This window comes from Pinus tabuliformis, chromosome 8, assembly GCF_031772625.1.
Source record: "Pinus tabuliformis cultivar Carrire ecotype Pingquan chromosome 8, CPIR1, whole genome shotgun sequence".
Taxonomy (NCBI): domain Eukaryota; kingdom Viridiplantae; phylum Streptophyta; class Pinopsida; order Pinales; family Pinaceae; genus Pinus; species Pinus tabuliformis.
The window spans coordinates 1,827,800,477-1,827,822,444 of NC_142294.1; positions in this window are offsets into that span (position 1 = coordinate 1,827,800,477).

Below are 21,968 nucleotides of genomic sequence, written 5' to 3' on the forward strand. Positions count from 1 at the left end.
CTTCTTTTTGTGGTTGACAACCTTCCTCTTGCCTTTTTCAAGTGTAGTTCCATTTCCCTTTGTTGTTGCTGATGTTGCCACTCTCTGAGATGTTGCTAACCAATATACAGCCATTCTAACCTGTTCATTGAGCCTTGAGAAGTTATATCAATATCTCCATGGGTCTTCCTGAGGCCAATGGAAAGCCTCGTGGATCCAAGGATGGTACACTCTCGTATAGTGTTCTTCTACTAAGCGATGCGAGTCATATGGATTGAAACTTCTGGTGCTGAAGATGAATCTCTTGAATTCCTTTGTCTCAGCCTTAGCATGCTTGAGATTTTGGATCTCATATAACCTGATCCACAAAGGAAGAGTGGGCCAAGGTGCCCTCTTGTTCCTTTGTAGTATTGGTTACAATCCTGTCGAGATGTAGTATGCAACCTCTCGTATGACTAACTTGTCGATGGAAATCTTCGATAAAAAATGTGCAACATTCTCCGCGCTGTATATCCGAATGAAGGTGCCAAGGGGTGAGGCATACCAATCTTCTATGTTAACCAATGCCTCCATCGTTGCCTATGACATGCGAGGCGGATCCTGTTCAAAGATCATCTTGAACACCGGGGTGACGAAGTGGTTTGGTATTTGTATTATAAGTCCACAGAAGCTGCATTCAAAGAACAACCTACAATAGGTGTGAGAAAAGGTTTTTGAAGGTGTCCATGCCCAACCCAAGCTAGGGAACTACTGACGGGCACAGATTTTATCAAGTATTTAAGCAGACATGGAAAGCTTTTCTTGCTAACCCTTGGGCAGATGCTGAGCATTTGTTACTTATCCCTTCATCTGGAGAGCCAACATCTCGGACCAATTGAAAGGTCTTCATTCGTTCACTAGCTCATCCAACACTGCGGGAAAGTCTTTGTACTCTCCTGGCCATATAAGCGGCATACGAAGCTGACTAAGAGTTGATAAGTCTTCTGCAATATCCTTGTCTTGTAAACTTGGTTGGTTTTTGTCCTGAACTGAGATGGCTCTTTCACCTAGCTCTTCAACATGTCTCTTGAGCTTACACTATTGCTGGGCCTAGTGAAGGGTGCATCCATTGTGACCACCAGTTGTGGAAAGTGATACACCTCCTGAGATTCCTGTGGTCTGAAGGTAGCAAGTTTTGTTCCACTGAAACTACTCAACACCATTCTCTCTAGATAAATATGCATGACAATCCAGTGGATCATGTCTGTGCATGGAAACGTGGGTACATGCATGTAACCCTGTACAAGCCTGAGTTGTGTATGTTGAAATAGAATTTGCAATCCTCCAGATTCTCCTCAAAGGTGCCTGAAAAAGATGGCATTGATGTTGTTCCATTTAATATTGATCTCCTTGTCTATGAACAACTTAGTGTCTTCATAGATGGGCAAGCTCATAGACATTTTCTCGACCATATCTCCAGTTGTGCTCTCAATGGTGTCCTTTGACCCTGCTCTCTAGGAAGCGATTGTACCTATACTGCTAAGAGACTAATGAACACATGTGATACCTAGAGACAGAAAAACAGTCATGGAAAGAAAACTATCAGTTGAAAACTAAAAGAAACTTGAGGACTGACATGCAATACACTTGGGTGAATGACTAGAAGGTTTGCACAATTTTCACTGGGAGGTTGGGAGACTGACTGCCAGAACTATGGAAAACATAGTCCAGACTATTAGTGAGCTAAATGACTATTGAAAATGTGTAGAGAGCAACGAATCTTGGCCTGCTAATGACTGGAACTGTGGAATGCGCAGTTTCAGCCAGCATGACTCCAACTAGGGAAAACTACATTTCGCAATTTCAGGGTCCAATTGAGGCATTGCCTCTTGGAGTTCCACAGAGAAAGCCTAGGATGCCACTATGAGGCAATCTATTTGTGATTTATAGGAGTAAGGAAAGGCCTTATATCCCATAAATTTGTAGTGCAAGCCAGGCCAGGCAAAGTCCGGGCCAAATAGCTCAGACCCACCGATAGGCAACTGAAAACAATATGGACTGAATGCATGTGTGCAACTAGGTACAGACATGAGTGAATGAACATACATGCAATCAATGAGTGCAAGATTCAGTAAGATGGGAAAATAAACTAAGTGTGTGACACGAGTCACTAAAACAATGACCATCAGTGCAGAAACAGTGTCATGCATGTGGCAGTGATGAGATGGAGTGGAAAACTTGAAACAATGATTCTACAAGCTAACATGCATTAAAATCACAACAAGCATTTGATAATACCAAGAAATAAATAGTCACACAAAATGGAATAAAAAAGAGATAGAATAGCAACAAAAGACATGAAAAGCGGACTTACCCAAAAAACGTTGAGCTATGTCTACTGAATATTTCTAGATGTGATCGGAATGCCAAAGTGATGAGCCCCAAAAATGGGTAACTTTATGGGCTCATTTTTTCTATTATTATCGATTAATCCGCCATTCTTCATAGTTTTATGCATGCTTTTGAATGTATTTATGTTAATTGAATGAATGAGAATAGTTACTTGACCACAAAGTCTAATACATGCTTATTGTAGATTTTTTGACATATTTTGGACCAAAGTCAACCATTTATGAGCAAGTTGGCAGCCAAATACGAAGGAACAAGGCTAAGGATTTGTAGGAAGGGTGTCTCCTGCACTAAATGACCCCTTCCTCAAGTTCTCCACCATCAGCTCGGAGTTCAACAACCCACCAAGGATGATTTCAAGGGGCAGCCGAGCAGGTTTTGTGAAGTGGCTAATTAACTGTAGTTTTGAGCAGCCAAGCTCTAAAGTTAAGGAGGACTGTTGGGGGTCCTCGTGTTGCATAAGTAGGAAGGCTTCAAGCCTTGGTAGTTTAGCTATTGAATAGTTTGTTTTTGCACTTTAGTGCAGCTTTACATTTCAACTCATTTTCGAGCTCTTGCTGTAAGCAGTTTTGTGACATGACTATTATTTTGGATTAATGAAGATGAATCTCGCTTTGCACCAGCTCTGAGCTTTCCTAGGAAGCTGTAGCTCTTTGGGTTGGGCCCAAACCAAGTTCCAGTACCTCCTTGGTGTACTTTTATGTGTTTTCTTACATTCATAGAATAATTTCTATTATTTAGATTAAAATCTTACTTTGTTACTTAGGTTGTTTTTGATGATTAAGATAGTTTTATGCTTCAGGTTGATTTGATAGTTTGGTGACAGAAAATATCTGCAAAAAAATGCCATCAAGCAGTCCTCGATCTCATCTCTCCCTCCTTGGGACCATGATCTGAGACCAAGGCATACCTGCTGCCACAAAAACACTATCTTTTCCTTTCAATGCAATTGCTAGTGTTAGATTTTAAATTGGAAAAGCTGATATTAGTTGTGCTTACATGTTTAGTAAATAAGGGAGCCCCAGGAGTTGTAGCATCATTGCTGCAATACTAGAGCCCACCATCTTTTTGGCACCGCTGCCGGGGAAGCGTCAGAGTATTTGTGATTTTTTCTTTTCTTCTATTTTCTTCTGCAACCTTCTGCTAAGTAGTTTATTTCAGCAAGAGTAGAGCAGTTGTTTCATTTCCATTCTGCAATTCCATTTCTGCAAAATTAGATTAGACATTTCTTGCTTTCATTGATTAGCATTTCAATTCTGCAGTTTCAATTCTACAAGTGTATATTAGTATTTCAATTTTGCAATTTCATTTCAGTAGCGTAGATTAGTCATTTCTTGCTTTCATTTCAATTCTGCATTTTTCATTCCAGCAAGGTTTATTTTAGTTAGTTGCAATTTGTTGTTCAGTCAATTTCAGTTTTGCAGGTACAAGAAGAGAAAAACATAAAAATGAACCAAAAATATTTCCTTTCATGCCTCGTATGAACAAAGACAATTCAGGAAAATTCCTACTCAACACCCCCACCACATCACTGAGTCACCCTTCTCTCTTCTTTGGTGGCAGTGATCCAGAAGAACCTATAGGTGAACCTCCAGAGATATACGAAGATCGTATAACATAAGAAGAGTAAGAAAACATTCCTCCTGAGACAATGGCTGAACACAGAAATGGTATAGGAAATGAGGAGAGAATAGAAGGTGCCTTTCCCATTCAAGAGACCAATGGGGACACAAAAATGAAAAACATAGGTCCCTCAGCCTTACCTCACTTCCATGGATTGTCCACTGAAGACCCTGATACCGTCTTGTTTAAGTTTGTTGTCCTTTGTCAAACTTACGACTATGCAGAAGACAAGCAAAATTTGAAACTCTTTCCCTCTACCCTCAAAGATGCAGCACTACGCTGGTTCATGGGGTTACCTGGAAACAGTATCACAACTTGGGTTTAGATGCAGCAAGCATTTAACAACAAATACCAGGATTACTATAGGTCAAAGGAAACAAACAGAGAAATCTTTCGGATGACCATGGGAAGTGATGAATCTTTGGAAGACTATGAAGAAAGGTTCCAACTCAGTTATAAAAGGGCCCGGTGTACACTTGACCCCAAATCTATGAAGTTGGTTCTGCTCCGAGGATTCCCTGAAGACATTCTAGATACCCTCTATTTGCTGGCTAGGGGAGACATCTACCAGCTACCTTATGATGACATAAAGACTGTGTTTAGAAACCATTCTAGGGCAGCCCGGAAGAAAGGTAGGGGGAGTCAACTTCAGGCAGTGCCACCTTATCCAAACACAAGTTTGCAAATCAAATGGAAGACCTTAAAAGTAAGGTGAGATAGACCATTGCCATGCAAATGGATACCTTCCAAATCCAACAGAAGCAAGAGCAAGCTAAGAGGGCTTTGGCCATCTTTTGTCCCAGATGTACAAGGAAGCATCCTAGGAACGAGTGTCCATTGCACTTCGTAGAGGTATGTTTCAATTGTGAGGCAAACCACCCTAAAAACCAGTGCCCAAACTTACCCGGACTTAAAGCTATGTACCAAGGGGCTGAAGGAGCCACTGAACCACTCTACTTCCTAAGCCAAAGGAGGCCACATGGACCCAGACCGTACCAGCAAGGGATGCAAGGGACATCCCAGACTTATTACAACCCCAACCAATCCACTCACATACCCTCTTGGGGTCACCCTGATCATCCTTCTTGGCCTGCACCCCCTCCTTGGTCATATCCATCTCAATACTAGACTCCACCTACTGCTCATTCATTTCATTCTCATGTTCAGCCACAACCTCAGTGGAATGCACCTCAACAGGGGTGGAGGCCCTAGTACAACTCTCTTCCCGCTATTTTGCCTCCACCACCTACTCAACCACAACCATTACCTCTTGCTCCTCCAAGACAACCCCAGATGCCTGCTCAACCAAACCCGAACCCCAATAACAGATAGGCCCAATAGGTATATACTGGAGAGACAACATGCTCTACCTATGCTGTGGAGATTCAGGAGATCAACCTATGATCTAGGAAGGTCCTCTCAGATAGCCAACCTCCTCCTAAGGAGGATGAGGAAGAAAAACAGGAAAGTGAACCCAAAGCCATTCCACCCTTTCTTGAGAGACTAACTGGAACCACGCAACCAAACCCAAAAGAGACTGAACTTTTGGGAGAACTTAAACAATTATATGTAAAAATACCACTTCTCCAGGCCATAAAAGATGTACCAATCTACAACAAATTGATCGAAGGGAAGTGTTTCAGGCACCCAAGCAGGCACAAGAGGGATGCCCCAACTATCAATGTCATAGGACAACTATCTCACCTGATATTGGGACAAGTAAACTCTCCAAAATATCCAGACCCTGGGAGTCCTATAGTCGATGTCCACATCAATGGCACCATAATCCCACACACCCTGATTGATCTAGGGGCTACCATTAATGTGATGACCAGGGACACTATGCTCAAACTCAAGCTTCAAAGTTCCCTAAGAAATACCTTGACAGTATTGCAGTTAGTGGACCGCTCCACCGTGACCCCTGAAGGGATTGTGGAAGATGTCATGGTATTTGTCGATTCTTGGGAGTACCCTGTGGAATTCTTGGTCCTTTAGCCAAAGGAAAAACTCACTAGATACCCCCTCATTTTGGGAAGGCCTTGGTTAGCTACTACAAATGCTTACATTAGTTGTCGAGCTGGGCGCATGACCAAGATAAGAACACTTTCACCTGTCCATGGGGTAACTTTGCCTACTGGGTCCTTCCCTTTGGGTTATGGAACACTCCTGCCACTTTCCAGAGAGCAGTGCTGAGTATATTCACTAAGCTGGTTCATGATTCAGTGGAAATCTATATGGATGGCTTTACCCCTTATGGTTCTAACTTCCAAGAAGCATTTACTAACCTGGGAAAAGTTTTAACCAAATGTATTGAAATGAACCTATCCCTTAGTCCTGAAAAATGTGAATTCCTAATGACTGAAGGAACCGTGCTAGGTCATACAATTTCTCAGCAAGGATTATAGGTGGATCCCAACAAGATTGCTATCATCCAATGGGCCCCACCTCCTCAAAAGGTAATAGATGTTCGAAGTTTTCTAGGCTTAGTAGGATATTATAGAAGATTCATTAAAGATTTCGGTAATCTAGCCTCTCCATTATTTGTTCTTTTGGGGAAAGATGTTGAGTTTATATGGACTGACAACTGTCAAGAGGCTCTGGATGCATTGAAATGTAAGATGGTAACTGCCCCAATCTTGAGAGGTCCAAACTGGGCCCTACCTTTCCACATTCACAAAGATGCCTCAAACAAAGCCATAAGAGCAACCTTAGGACAAGTTGAAGAGAAGCTACCGTATGCCATATATTTTGTCAGTCTAAACCTGTCCAAGGTAGAGTTAACCTATACCGTAATTGAGAAAGAGCTCCTAGCTGTAGTCCATTCCCTAAACAAGTTCAAACACTACATCACTGGTTATCAAACATTCATACACACTGATCGTGTTGGAATTAGGCATTTGATGAATAAACCTGATGTAAATGCTCATATCATTAGATGGTTACTTTTATTGCAGCAATTTGATTTGACCATTGTTGATAAGCCAGGTAAGGAAAATGTTGTTGCTGATTTTCTGTCTAGACTAGATTTGCCTGCAGGTGAAGAAGGGATGGCGGATGATCAAATGCCAAATGAACACCTGTTTGCTATTTCAGTACTCTCTCCATGGTTTGTTGATATAGAAAATTACTTGGCTTCAGCACAGATTCTGCCACACCTATCCTCAAAAGAGAAGAGCAAGATCGTGAGGAAAAGCGCCCCATTCACTTGGATTGGAGGCAACCTGTTTAATCTTGGCCCAAATTAGACTTTGAGGCATTGTGTCAAGGAGGAGGAATTTTTTGACATCCTCCTAACCTATCATGATGGGTCCTGTGGAGGTCACTTTGCAGCAAAAAGAACCGCCTTCAAAATTCTACAGGCAGGCTACTATTGGCCCACTCTTCATCAAGATGTCAAGAGATACATCAGCCAATGTGGCCAATGTCAAAGGATGGGGAAACCGACTCCAAGGGATGAGATGCCCCTCCAACCTCAAGTGACTTTCGAGCCATTTTAGAAGTGGGGCATGGACTTTGTGGGTCCTATCAACCCTCCTTCAAAACAAAAGTCTTACATCATTGTGTGCACGCACTACCTGACAAAGTGGACAGAAACAAAGGCAATCAAGACAGCAACAGAAGAAAAAGTAGCTGATTTTTTGAGGGAAATATCTTCTACAAGTTTGGCTACCCAAGAGAATTAGTCACAGATCAAGGAAGCAACTTTACCTCTCACCTGATTGAAGCCCTGCTCTCTCATCACAAGATTAAGCACAAAACTTCCACCCCTTATCATCCACAAGAAAATGGACAGGTGGAAGTCACTAACAGAGCTTTGGAAGAGATTTTGACTAAAGTGGTGAGCAATAGCAGAAAAGATTCGACAGATCGCTTGGTTGAGGCCACTAGGGCCTACAACACTACTTGGAAAACTACAACAGGTTTCACACATTATGAGCGGGTCTATGAGAAGAAGGCTTTGCTGTCCATAGAATTCGAATATAACACATTGAGGTTGGCATCTCAGCTGGACCTAGATCTTAGCCATGCACAACAGGAAATATTACTTCAACTAAATAGATTAGATGAACAGAGAATGCAGGCCCTTCTCCACTCAGAGGTAGTCCAACTTCAAAGAAAGATATGGCATGACCAGCACCTTAAAGAAAAACAATATCAGCGAGGAGATTGGGCGTTGTTATATGATTCAAGATACAAGGATTTCAAAGGAAAGCTGAGGACAAGATCGTTGGGACCATATACCATGGAGAAATGCAATGAAAATGGTTCAGTCCTTATCAGGACCATTGATGAAGAAGCCATCCCTATGCTCGTCAATGGGCATCAATTGAAAATATATAGGAAACCCCTTTCTAAGTAGGAGTTCATTGAAACTCTGGATAAATCAGTGTTGGTAGTGGAGTAGGCCCTTGTCTCCACTCCACCCACACCTTGAGCACCAAAAAAAAAAAAAAAAGGAGAAAAAAACTAGAAAAAAGAAAAAATAAAAGATCCTTGGGTGAAAACCTCTTGGAGGCACCCAGGGTAGAGAGTGAGGGTGAAAACCTCCTAGAGGCATCCTAGCTGTCTCAAAAGAAGAAAAAGAAAAATAAACCTAATTTCTGTTGAATAAATTGCAGGTCATAGGAAGGTCATTACAGGTTTAGGGGGATTGAACAAGACAAAGGCAAAGGTTAGTACCAGGCTGCAAGCATCCCTCACAATCCATTCCTCCATGACCATTACCCATTCCTAAGATTTCGTCTCATTCGGGCTAAGATTTCACCTTCTACAGGAAGTTCTGTGTCTTCTACAGGAAGATCCTATAGAACCTACAGACAAGCCAAACTCAATCTCAGAAGGGGAACCGAAGGTTGGGAATCTGTCTCTGAGGTCTGTAAACCTCCCTATTTCCATCTCTGTACACCTTCATTGCACTCACTTTTATGTCCCTGCACAATCGCACACATAAATCTTGTTTCCTTCATGTTGCCAGCGAAATTTTTTAATGAAAAATCTAAGCAACAGTTTTTCACTCACCATACCTCATACCCTCCATCTAGACTCCTTATCAGCTGAGATCCTCATCAGCAATATAGCTCTACGCATTCTAGCTTGCATTCCAGGAGGAGAAGCAACTACAGGACATCCTACTGGATTCCTATAGCAGTTGATCCGTCTAAAAGACCTGGTCTAGAGACAGGGATGACAGAATATGGCATATGAAACATGCATGGAGCTTTGCTTGGATGTGTGAACATCAACAATAGCTGAGGCCGAGCATGCAATGCACATGAAACAACAGCAAATGAAGAAATGGGTTCCAAAATCCGAAATCTGTATAACATGACTGTGACTATGCAGGTAAGTGCCTAAACTTGTTCTTCAATTGAATATATCATATTTCAAGGTTACATGACTATGGGACTGGTTCGGATTGAGTGGAATTTGTGGCCAGTCAACTGGCCACCATTGGTCAGTTACACATCAATGTCAGATCAACGATCTGGTCTGGCTACCTTGTCCCCTCACCACGAATCACACCGCAGTTAAAAGACCGCTCAGTTGAAACATGCACCACCCTCTGTTCATTCTGCACTCATGAAGTTCTCGACTGGAGTACACATCCACCGCTTCTAGAGTAGTTAACCAATCATCTTAGACTAGTTTTTCTACATGTTTTTGAAAATATCCCTCCTATCGGGCTCTATCGGAAGCACAGTTCTATTCTAAAGGCGCTGGGAGATTTCTACAGGAAGAGTTCTACAGGAAAGACAGAGAACAGCTCTGCGGAGAGGAAATCCGGATTTTTCATAGGAATTCAAGCTCAAAATGAGGTAGGCTCGGGAAAACTCCTATGTGGATGATTTGTTTGTGCAAGGTGGTGACTTGAACACGACATTAGATTGAAAAATGAGAGTAAAAGTCTGCCTGCATATTTCACTAAGTTTACCCAATTTTTTCTCTGCATCCAAAATCTCCCCATCATTTTTAAATCCTCCTGTAAGGAAGATACATGCAGCAGTAGAGGCCAGCCCGTGTGTGTGAAAAAACCCAAATTTACATATCTATCTATGTTCTGAGAAAACAACCTGTGTCCTTATACTCTGTTCTGCAAAAAATCTTCTTTTCATAAATAGACAGTCAAATTCTGGGTGACAGCAGTTCTAAAACAGGGGAATTATTTCTACTTGATATTTTAAGGAACAAATGAGAAATTCCTTCTTGGGTTCAAAAGAAACCGAATTCAGCTATCCTTTGTTTCAATGATTGACTGCTTTTTCCACCTGAGCATTTTCTCTTCTGATTGAAACATAAAAAGAGCACTCAACACCATGCCAAGAGGATTCATGAGGAAAGAACCCTCATACTCTAGCAAGTTGCATGAGCACCCTGAGGTGGTGGACCTTTTCACCCGAGCAAATTGGATATCCTTCTTTGACAAAATGCAGGGTTATGATGAAGAGATAACTGAAGAGTTTTTGATGTCCCTGACACCACATTTGAAGACAGATGCCACAGTTAGTTTTAAGGGTTTGACCCTAGAACTTACCCTTGAGCTCATCAGTAGAATTACTAAACTATCATTGGGGATCCCTTCGAGCAAGGAGGAGAGATCATTGGGACAAGTTGCTAAGAAAACATTTTTTCTACCTGAGGAGCATCCTGTAGAAGACAAAAACGGGGTTAGAAGGACAAGCTTGCCACCTCTCTGGAGTGAAGTTAGTTATAAAATAATGAAGTATATCACATGTGAAGGGAGGTTTATCATCATTTATGGATACCATTTCAGGTTGTTGCATGAATTAAGGTATGGGATGGACTTTCCTCTAGCCAAGAAACTGAGCATCCCATATTTCCTTCTTCAATCCTTAATTGAATATGGTACAAAGTTAAATGAAGGGATCCTAGATTAGTTGGCCCACCATGGGCTCATCAAACTGTTGGTGGAAGATGCTTTACACACCTATAATGTCCCCATATCTTGGGAAACCTTCCAAAATATGCCCAAGGATGATAACATTAGAACTTTGGCTGAGAACATCACCCCATCCAGCAGTAAGGAGGGGGAGAAAACTGAAGAAATTAAGAAGGATAAGGATGAGGGAGCACAGGACATTCAAGCAGAGGGAAAAATAGAGGAAGACCAGAAAGAAAAAGAAGAATTTGGAAAGACTGCTAAGCCTAAATCAAAGAAAGAGACAACAGTATAAATAGCGAAGGAAAGGAGGACACAGGTTGGAAAGGGAAAGGCCAAGAAGTCCCAAAAGAAGGCTACCACAGCCAAAGCAGGCCCCCAGCAAGAAAAAGGAAAGACACACCTTGAGATACCAGTAACACAGACAGAAACAGTGGACACGAAGATTTCTACACGAAGCAAAGGAAAAGAACAACAGGAAGAGAAATCCCCTGAGACATTGGCAAGGGAGGTAACAGCTATGCTTGCTGTATTAAGCACACCTACAAAACAAAAAGGAAAAAGAAAGAGACAAGCCTCCATGTACTCTAAATCCAAGAGAAGCACAAGGATCAAAGTTGGTAAACCCCAGCCACAATCAAAGGAACCAATTGTCATTGAGGACACAAACACTAAACAGAAGGAAGAGTCTCCTTCCAAGATATCTATCACCTATGAAAGAGGAAGCCCAAAAACATCCACACGGAAAGAGAGAATTAAGATGATGGACTCCAAGGCAGCTCTACAGGAAGCTGAAACATCTCTATAGGAAACTCTAGCTAAGTTAAAGAAATTGAGAAATTGGAGGAGAAGGCAGCCAAACAATCACAGGGAGAAGAAAAGACCAAGGAGATATTGGAACCAAGCCCTTAGCCTAGCTTGGGCTCATATTACAACCTGTTAGAAGGTGGGAAGATCATCCTAGAGAATTTTGCTGTACCACTTTTCTTTGCATTGGAGCAAGAACAGGTTAGGACTCACACTTGGATGAGGATTGCCAAATCCAACGTTGTTGTATACATAGGCCACATGGAGGAGAAGTTAAAAGAATTAAGGGGAGAACTGGCCATGGTAAGGCATGTAGAAAGCTACAAAAGAGCCTAGCTGTAGGAGGAGAATGAGCTGCTGAAAAAACAGTTGCAACTACCGGAAGTCCACAAGGAAGATAAGCTGTCCATTTTGGGAGGGAAACAGTAGCAAGAAGGACCTCCAGCAGACAAGGACACAACTAAGAAACAACAGAAAGAGGAAGAGATACAAGCTAATGTGGAGATGCTCACAAAACTGCTGCAAGAACAGGAGTCTCATGCAGCAGAAGAGATACAGGGTTTAAAACAATAGTTGCAAGAAAAAGAAGCCCAGATGGCCTGCATGGCCAGCCGGGCAGTAGAAGCCTTACAATGTAGGCAACCTGCTAAGTCCTATGAATTATATCTTAAAGATCAATGGTTCCAATTTCAAATTAATGCATTGGCCCAAAGGGGCACCATTCCATTCTAGAATTACAATCAGTTTATGTATTTGTGTGACAATAGCTCATCTTAAGATAAGGCCAAGTTAGCAGAATTCTATTTACACAACTTGGCACTTCCGAACATGAATCTATGGGACCCTAATGCTGCATTGGGAGATGTGGAACTCATGGCTATAGCTTCTTGGTTAAGCGATGAGGAAAAGAGTGCAGTAGAAATTCAGAAAGTTATGGACAGGGAGCTAAGTGAGGCACTCATGACCAGGGCAGAACCAGAAGATCCCTCAGCTTTAGTATATGCTCATCAACACCTTGCCAACAACCCTCAGGTTCTCCCAGATTACATTGAAAGGCAAGCTCAATCCATTGCTCACTTTGAAGACATGGAAATACTCTTTGGTGATAATTGCATTTATGCTTGCACAAGGAGATGGAACACATTGTCCCACGGTCTGAAAATAAGAGAGTACCACTCCCCAACTAGTATAAAGGAGGCTTTGGCAAGAGTGCCACTTTATAAATAGACACTGCAAAACTTGAAGGCCATCTGGATCGACCTAAAGTTCAGTCCTCCATTACTTTTAGGAATACTGGAAGGGGTCAAAGAAGAAGAAGAACATAGGCAATGGGAGGAGGTAGAAAGAAAGGCAGGATTTCATGACCGAGAAGAGGACATCACCTCGGAAGCCCCAGATGTCAGAGAGGAAGTCAAAGCAATCAAAGATGATGAACTTGATTAGTTGCTCAGAGGATGAGCAATACATTCAGCAGGGGGTTGATGATGAGCCCCAAAAATGGGTAATTTTATGGGCTAATTTTGCCTATTATTCTCAAGTAATCCACCATTCTTCATAGTTTCATGCATGCTTTTGAATATATTTATGTTAATTGAATGAATGAGAATAGTCACTTGACCACAAAGTCTAATACGCGCTTATTGCAGATTTTTGGACATCTTTTGGACCAAAGTCAAGCATTTATGAGAAAGTTGGCAGCCAAATATGATGGAACAAGGCTAAGAATTTGTAGGAAGGGTGTCTCCTGCACTAAATGACCCCTTCCTTGAGTTCTCCACCATTAGCTCGGAGTTCAACAGCCCACCAAAGATGATTTCAAGGGGTAGCTGAGCAGGTTTTGTGAAGTGGCTGATTAACTGCAGTTTTGAGTAGCGAAGCTCCTAAAGTTAAGGAGGACTGTTGGGGGTCCTCGTGTTGCATAAGTAGGAAGGCTTCAAGCCTTGGTAGTTTAGCTATTGAATATTTTGTTTTTACACTTTAGTGCAGCTCTGCATTTCAACTCATTTTCGAGCTCTTGCTGTAAACAGTTTTGTGACATGATTATTATTTTGGATTAGTGAAGATGAATCTCGCTTTGCACCAGCTCTGAGCTTTCTTAGGAGGCTGTAGCTCTTAGGGTTGGGCCCAACCCAAGTGCCAGTACCTCCTTTCTGTACTTTTATGTGTTTTTCTTGCATTCATAGAATAATTTCTGTTATTTAGATTAAAATCTTACTTTGTTACTTAGGTTGTTTTTGATGATTAAGATAGTTTTATGCTTCAGGTTGATTTGATAGTTTGGTGACAGAAAATATCTGCAAAAAAATGCCATCAAGCAGTCCTCGATATCATCTCTCCCTCCTTGGGAACATGAGCTGAGACCAAGGCATACTTGCTGCCACAAAAACAGTGTCTTTGCCTTTCAATGCAATTGCTAGTGTTAGATTTTAAGTTGGAAAAATTGATATCAATTTTGCTTGCATGTTTAGATCTATTCTTGCTTAGTTTCCATATCTATCTTGCATTATTTCCTGTCTATACACTTTTGTTCATCATGTTTCCAGTTTTTAGGTGAGATTAGGTCAAAATAGATAGATCTCTATTTTTTTCAGCCTTTGTTTGACGAGTTTTGGAAAATAGTGTGAAAAGCACCTCTAATACATCCCTACCTACCCTTTCTCCACCATACAACCTGCTCCAACCCCTAATCCAAGATTCCTTCCCTTCATTTGCCACACTTTCCCAATTTGCTCTAATTTCAACATCTTTGTGCAACATTTCTCTCTCCATCCTTGAAAACATCCAACCACCTTCATCACCCATTAGCTTCATTTACTAGGTCCTAGACCCCTTAACATCCTTATCCATCCTTCATTTCCACTTTCCTACCGCTTTTCCACCATCAACCCTCTAAAATCCTCTTTCGGTTGTTCCTGTAGGACTTCCTGTAGAACTTCCTGTAGAACCCCTGCAGACTTCCTATAGAAGTTCACACGAGCAGTTTTTCGAGATATGAACGTTGTGGAATTCTCTAGAAGGGTTCTAGGGACCCTTTAGGCCCTCTTCTCACATTCCCAACATCTTGCAAGCGCCCACTCCATCTCCTTTAGCCAATCCACCTCTGCACAGTAAAAAATAGTTGAAACACATGCATAATAATTCTGCAAAATTACTCAAAAATACAAAAGATGATTTTTCCATATTTTCCTTCAGAAGTAGCTTAGACACATGCAATTTACCTTTCCAAGAGTCAATGGCATTCATCTCAGCAACTTTCATCTCTTTTCTTGCACCAGTAGGGTTAGTCAGTAAAACTAGGGCTTTCTAGGGTTTGCATTTCCTTTCATCTTTCAACTTCTTTCTTCAAGTAGATTAGCTTCTCTTGAGTTATCTTTCATCCATCATAGTTAAAAGCTTCTTCTAAGATCTCATAGAAGTTGCCTTAACCTCCTAGCGGACTTGTGCCAACTGATCAAGTGACAGCCTACCGCAAGAGCTAGTACTTGTGCATACAACACCCTCGCTTCCAAGTTTGTTACGAACTACCAGGTTGATAAAAGTAAAGAAGGGAGTCCCAAGAGTTGCAGCATCATTGCTGCAATACCAAAGCCCACCACAAAGCTCCAAGATTGAAGTGAATAATGGGCTCTGAAGCATCAAATAAATAGTTTTGACAAGATCAAGGCTTATGACGGGCATGCCACAAATCTAGGAAAAAGAGGCACTTGGCACAAGGGATCTAAAATAATTTTGCATGTAACCAACAAATGCTAAAAATAGATCCTTAAAATCTAGGGATAATTTTTTATTTTTTCTTTTTTCTTTTCTGAAAAAAGATTCCCATGCATGCAAAGAAAGATTGCTTAGTCCTGGAGGGAACCGGTCAAATTCGGAGCACATGCAATGGACTGCAAGCCTCTAGATGACTTTTGCGTAGTTTCTAGGTTGAGTGGCTCTAGCTGCCCCTTAAGCTCTATGCAATTTTTGTAGTGAAGCCAAGCCTGTCAGCCAAATCTACACAAATTTCGAGAGCAAGCCTAGTGATGGGTTTCTCTGTGCAATTTTCAAGTGGAAGGCAATCTGCTTGCTCAACACATTTTTGGAGAGCATCAGGCTTCCTTGATGCTCTACACATTTCTGGGGAGCAGCAAGCTACCTTGATGCTCTACGCAATTCTGCAGAGCAAGGTTGGTTTCCCTCGAGTTCTGTGCAATTATCCAAGTGATAACAAGAGTCGGTTGAAGATGAAGTCACGGGACGCTAGCTTGCGGGTGAAAGGCAAATAAGTTAGCAAACACAAGATGATAATCCAAGAAACTCAAATGGAAGCATATGTACCTAGGCAATGGAAGACATGCTGCTCAGGATGGTTGGTAGGGAGGCTCCCAAACTAAGCTAAGAAAAAATTTTGGAGGATTTTTGTAGAGGCTAAAATAGGTAGTAATGTTGGTGGGCTATGCTCAACCTCCAAGACATACTGTAGATCATTACTTTCCCACACAACAACTTTTATGTCGACAATTGTCTCTTTGATGGAACTGTTTGGCACCTTGGTTTATATATATATATATATATATATAGATAGATATATATAGATATAGATATATATATATATATATATATATATATATATATATATATATATATATTATAAGTTTTATGGTGGATGGGAACTAGCAACCTCCCCAATATATACAAAAGTATACAAATAGTTCATCTTCGGACCCAGATGAGCGAACACCATAAAAAACTAGTGCTGGGATCACTTCCAGCCTTACTATGATGGGCCATAATGTTGTTGAGATATTAATCTCACTGTCTACTAGGTGGCATCACATTTGATTATGTTGTCTACTAGGTGTCACAGTCAGTTCAATTTTACTTCAGTTTAGTCAAGTTTCACTCCAATCATTTATTGTTAATGTTTTTTATGTATCCAATTTAACTATTTTTATTCTTAAGAAGAGAAATATCTTCTCCACTATTTCTCTTCATTCTTTGACATGGTATTGAGCACCAAGTGCATAAGACTCCAGATAGAGAAGTGCTTCATTTTTATTTTTTTTTTGGCTCGCAAAGAAGAAGCAAGGGTTGTGAGAGGCCAAGGAGACAGTGCGAAAGAAACTTGAATTTTTCACCTGTGAAGAAGAGGAAGTGCATCAATTAGGCATCTATCAACACAACCCAGTACATCACTTTCGCATCTTAGCCAAGAAGAAACTGTGCAAAAACACTGAGAACTTACAAAATTGTAAAAAAATTAAAATTGATGCTTCCTGTTAGTTGAAGGAGTGTACAAAATTGTGCATAAAATCCCATCAAAGTTGCACAAAATTCTGCATACAAACCCATCAAAGTTGTGAAAATAGAAGACCAATCAGTCGAATAATTTTTCAGAGGTCAAAGGTAAAATGTTCATTTGTTTTGGAAGCCTCCTATAATTTTAAAAGTTTACACTAAACGACAAAGCCAGAACATGCACTGAGCATGATAAGTCAAACCAATGACACAACTGAAGTTTTCTTAAGGTACGAGCTTGATTTTTAAAAGAAAGGTAAAAGAAAATTTTTCGATACCTCCATGCATTAAATAGATCCATCCATAGTTTCTTCGAAGGTTTCATATGTTCTGTTAGCACTCTGTATTTTTCCTAGGCTGAGGAAGAAAACTATAAAGGTAACAAAAAACCACTTTTAAAGGTAGGATCTAGCCCTTCCAACTTCAGAGAGGTCTCTCTCTATATGATTTAATTTCTCCTTTCAATATTTTAGGCTAGATATTTAAATTCGAGGTGGGTTTGTCAAAATTTTGGTTGAAATATGCTCCGAAAGTCCATTGGGCATGGAGTCATGAACTATTGGGTAATTAATTACAAACTGACAGAGTAACTATAGCAACGTAGGGTAGGAAAACTCTTGGATCTTTAGATATTTATGGTGTGGCTGAGATGAAAAAGAAGATGATAAATTAACTATAAAGCATATTTAAATGAATTTCATATTTAATCTCATGAGGAAAACATTAAGACTGTTTAAAACAAGCCAGATCTAAGTACACTTAAGTAATTTAACTCTTAATATTCTTGCAATAGTCAAGAGGGAAATTCATATGGAAACTGAGAAAAAAGAACAATTTAACATTAGAGAACACATCACCATTTGTTTGACACAAGAATCCTGGAAGAAAACTGCCTCTGTATTTCTGAAAATTGATTACTTTGAGTACAATCCACAACCTATATCAAGGTAGAGCTCTTTCCTTCATACATAATCCAACCCTTTCTAAGTCTTATGACAAAATATTTATAGAAATCCTATTGAACTAACTTCGGATTCCAAAAAGGAATTGATTAGAAAATAGCATCTAACAACGATATACATATTGTTGAAACATAACTAAATAATGAGAATTCTAGACAAATTCAATTGTTCTGTTGAACCTTTGAAGGAAATATGTTGCTGATTGTGGCCATATTTTTGGAAAAAAAAAAAGCTAAACAATAAACTAAAGATAAAATCAATCACTGGAAAAATGCAGCAAATTTGGAACTGCTAGAAAATCTTCAGCCTTTAAATATGTAAATTGGTTCACTTATGTTGATCCTCTGCCTTGGAATCTCGAGTAGTTGAAGCAAGGGTTGTGAGAGGCCAAGGAGAAAGTTTGAAACCAAATTGAATTTTTCACCTATGAAGAAGAGGATGTGCATCAATTGCGCATCTGTCAAGACAACCCAAAGCAACACTCTCGCATCTTAGCCAAGAAGAAATTGTGCAAAATCATCAACAACTTACGAAATTGTAAAAAATTTAAAACTGACACATCCCATTAGTTGGAGTGCACAAAATTATGTAGAAAAACCATCAAAGTTGTGCAAAATTGTGCATAAAAAACTATTAGACTTGTGAAAATGACAAACCAATAGGTCGAATACTTTTGCGAGGGTCAAAGGTCAAATGTTCATTTGTTTTGGAAGCCTCCTAGAATTTTAAAAGTTCACACTAAATGAAAAATCTGGAGGATGTGTTGAGCCTGAAGTCAAACCAATGACACAACCGAAGTTTTCTTAATCTATGAGTTTTATTTTTAAAAGAAAGGTCAAAGAAAAAATTTCAGTGCCTCCGTGCATTGAAGAGATCCATCCATAGTTTTTTCGAAGGTTTCATATGTTCTGTTAGCACTCTGTAATTTTCCTAAGTTGAGGAAGAAAATTACAAAGGTAACCACAAACCACTTTTAAAGCTAGGATCTAGCCCTTACGGCTTCAGAGAGTGCTCTCTCTATATGATTTAATTACTTCTTTCAAGATTTTAAGCTAGATATTGAAATTTGAGGTGGGTTTTTCAAAAATTTCTTTGAAATATGTTGGGAAAGTCCATTGAGCATGGAGTCATGGACTTTTGGGTAATCAATTACAAATTGACAAAGTAGTTGTAACAGGTAAGGGTAGGCAAACTCTTCGACCTTTAGATATTTATGGTGTGGCTGAGATGAAAAAGTAAATGATCAATTAACTATAAAGCATATTTAAATGAATTTTATATTTAATCTCGTGAGGAAAACAATAAGATTGTTTGAAACAAACTAGAGCTAAGTACACTTAAGTAAATTCAACTCTTAATATTCTTGCAACGATCAAGAGGGAAATTCATATGGAAAGTGAGAAAAAATAACAATTTAACACGAGAGAACACACCACCATTCGTTTGACACAAGAATCCTGGAACAAAACATCCTCTGTATTTCTGAAAATTGATTACTTTGAGTACAACCCACAACCTATAGCAAGCTAGATCTCTTTCCTTCATACATAATCCAACCACTTCTAAGTCTTATTAAAAAATATTTATAGACTTCCTATTGAACTAACTTTAGATTCCAAAAAGGAATTGATTACAAAATAATATCTAACAAAGATATAGATATTTCTGAAACATAACTAAATAATAGGAATTCTAGACAAATTCAGCTGCTCTATTGAAACTCTAAAGGAAATATGTTGCTGGCTGTGGCTATATTTTGGAAAAAAAGAATGAACAATAAACTAAAGATAAAAGAAATCACTGGAAAGGTGTAGGAAATTTGGAACTGTTGGAAAATCTTCAGCCTTCAAATCTGGAAATTGGTTCACTTATGTTGATCCTCTGTCTTTGAATCTGGAGTTTTTGAAGTTGTTTTCAAAAAACTTGTTAGCTTCCCTTTCAAACTTGATTAACTCTCTCTATTGTCTTATCAGAGAAATTCCACATCATTGCTTCACAATGGTGCTATGTTCCGATACTCCTCAATCCCTTTATGTTTAGTTCCTTTGGAATTTTCTTTCTTCTATGACTGGGTGAGTGACCATCAGCTTAATGCTATACCAGAGACCCCTTTGTATCGTAACTTCTGGGAAATTATGACTTTATCTTGGCTCTTTCTGCTTAGCCCTCCCCACATTTCTCATTATAGGATTAAGATTTGTGACCTCCTGCTTAGCCTTAAGGTGCTAAGCCTTTAGAGTCCTGTAAGGGGTGATTCATCCTTTGTAACTGCTTTGCGCCCTTGGCTCTTTGAACTCTCATGACCATGTGCCAGCCCAATATTGGAAGCCCCCTTTATCGAAACCTTTTCAAACTCCAAGTGTTCTAAAGACCTGCCATATTCAACCTCCGATATGACATCATCACTCCACATGGCGATTCCTTACAAGTGACATGTGTCATCTGATTTTGGCCCATTAGACTACTCAATAAGGTTGAATATGACTACCACATGTCATGTCATATTGCCACGTCATGCTGACATAAGATGCCATTGTATCTTATCAGAACAAATCATATGCTGCCATTGTAGCTTATCAGAACTAATCATATGATTCCATGTGTCTTATCGAAGCCAATCATATGCTACCATGTGTCCTATCAGAGCCAATCATATGCTGCCATTGTAGCTTATCAAAGCCAATCATATGCTTCCATGCGTCTCGCTAGAGGAGGCAGAAGAGGGTCTGTCAACCTTTGATTTTGAAACGAAATCCTTTGTTAGTGTTTATCGACATTCCTTGGCACTTTTTAATACTATCAACAATTTATTGATATCATAACTTTTTAAAGGGTCCTCACTTTAAGAATTTCCAATACTCTAATACGTCGATGTTCCGATGTGATGATATTGGAATATGCCCATGCACCGATACACTAACCTCTGATATTTTGATGTGCCGATATGCTGGACCTCAGACATTCTAACTTTTGATATGTTGATGCGTTGATATGTCGATATTCATTCCTTCCTAAGGCTTCAAATATCTAAACGTCAACAAACCATATCTTTTGATCCAGGAGTCCACTTTTTGATGTCTACATATTGTTGGAAAGCTTGTTCAGAGCACTTTCTAATAGAGAAGGTCTAATGTAGGCTTTAAGTCCTTTTTCTACTTGGAATATGACTACACTGCTCATTGATTTTTCGGATAACTGAAATCACACCCACCATGATGATCCTCTACATGAACCCTGCAACTACCATAGGAATCCTTTTGGACCATGAATTTGTTACAACACACATTCTTGCCAGTTTGGTTGACATTAATGCCAACATTCAGGCACAATAATAGCACACCCACGATCAATTGTCCAACACTCACTCATGACAAGACACTGGTGACACCTCAGTGATGACCCCTTCAGGACCTTACAATTCAAATAAAGACTAATGGACCTCTTTTGACACACGCATTTTCAATGACTTGACAAATTTGAGACCTTTGTACAAAGACAATTTAGACTATAATACCTGGTGAATTTATAGGCTAAAATTTACCAGCAGATTCTCAAGATAAATAACTCGACATATAGACTTTGATTACCTATATTATAGGACCCTAACATGTTCTATTAAAATGAAACATTAAAAGGGTATTCCTTCAAGCTAAAGATTTTTTCAAGAGGTGGGCTTTGTATTAATGATTTTATATTTAAAATCTTAAAAAAAAATATTTAAATAAAATTTGTGACCTGTTTATTCCTAAAAAGTGAGGATCTTATTATTGAAATGAAAAAGGTTTTCTAATTCAAAGTTTTTTTTTAAACTTGAATTTGTCATAAATAAAGAAGAGGGCATTGCATTTTTAAAAGAGATTATTTTTTGGAAAGAAGAATGTAAAACAGCATACACATCCCACATTTAAAAATGGCTTCCTCTAACACTTTGCCACAAACCTCGATTTTGCTTGGAAAAAATTATGAGTTTTGGTCTTTAAGAATGAAGACATTTCTGCAAGCCCAAGAATGTTGGGATACTCTATTGAAAGGTT